We start from the raw sequence: 955 nt of genomic DNA on the forward strand, positions 1-955 counted from the left end.
CAGAAAGCGCAATAAATCAAAGTGCATTGTCTGTGGGAGGCCGTGGTGCATGAATCTGGGCAGCGGGAACGACCTCGGACCACCAGGGGCCGAGAAGACCACCGTCTCATGGGGCCGGCCACTCAGGGTCAGGGGAAAATCCAATATATATCTGGTGATATCTCGAGAGCTATTACAGATAGGGCAATAAATCAAAGTGCATTGTCTGTAGGAGGCCCTGATGGATGAATCTGTGCAGCGGGAACGACCTCGGACCACCAGGGGCCGAGAAAACCACAGTCTCATGGGGTCGGTCACTCAGGGTCAGGGGAAAATCCAATATATATCAGGTGATATCTCGGCTGCTATTAGAGATAGCGCAATAAACCAAAGTGAATTATCTGCAGGAGGCCCTGGCGCATGAATCTGTGCAACGGGAACGACCTCGGACCACCAGGGGCCGAGAAAACCGCAGTCTCATGGGGCCGGACAGTCAGGGTCAGGGAAAAATCCAATATATATCTGGTGATATCTCGGGTGCTATTAGAGATAGCGCAATAAACCAAAGTGCATTATCTGCAGGAGGCCCTGGCGCATGAATCTCTGCAGCGGGAACGACCTCGGACCACCAGGGGCCGAGAAAATCACCGTCTCATGGGGCCGTACACTCAGGGTCAGTGAAAAATCCAATATATATCTGGTGATATCTCGGGTGCTATTACAGATAGCGCAATAAATCAAAGTGCATTGTCTGTAGGAGGCCCTGGCGTATGAACACGTGCAGCGGGAACGACCTCGGACCACCAGGGGCCGAGAAAACCACAGTCTCATGGGGCAGGACACTCAGGGTCAGGGAAAAATCCAATATATATCTGGTGATATCCCGGGTGCTATTACAGATAGCGCAATAAATCAAAGTGAATTATCTGCAGGAGGCCCTGGCGCATGAATCTGTGCAACGGGAACGACCTCGGAC

This window comes from Nomia melanderi, unplaced genomic scaffold, assembly GCF_051020985.1.
Source record: "Nomia melanderi isolate GNS246 unplaced genomic scaffold, iyNomMela1 scaffold0014, whole genome shotgun sequence".
Classification (NCBI taxonomy): Eukaryota; Metazoa; Arthropoda; class Insecta; order Hymenoptera; family Halictidae; genus Nomia; species Nomia melanderi.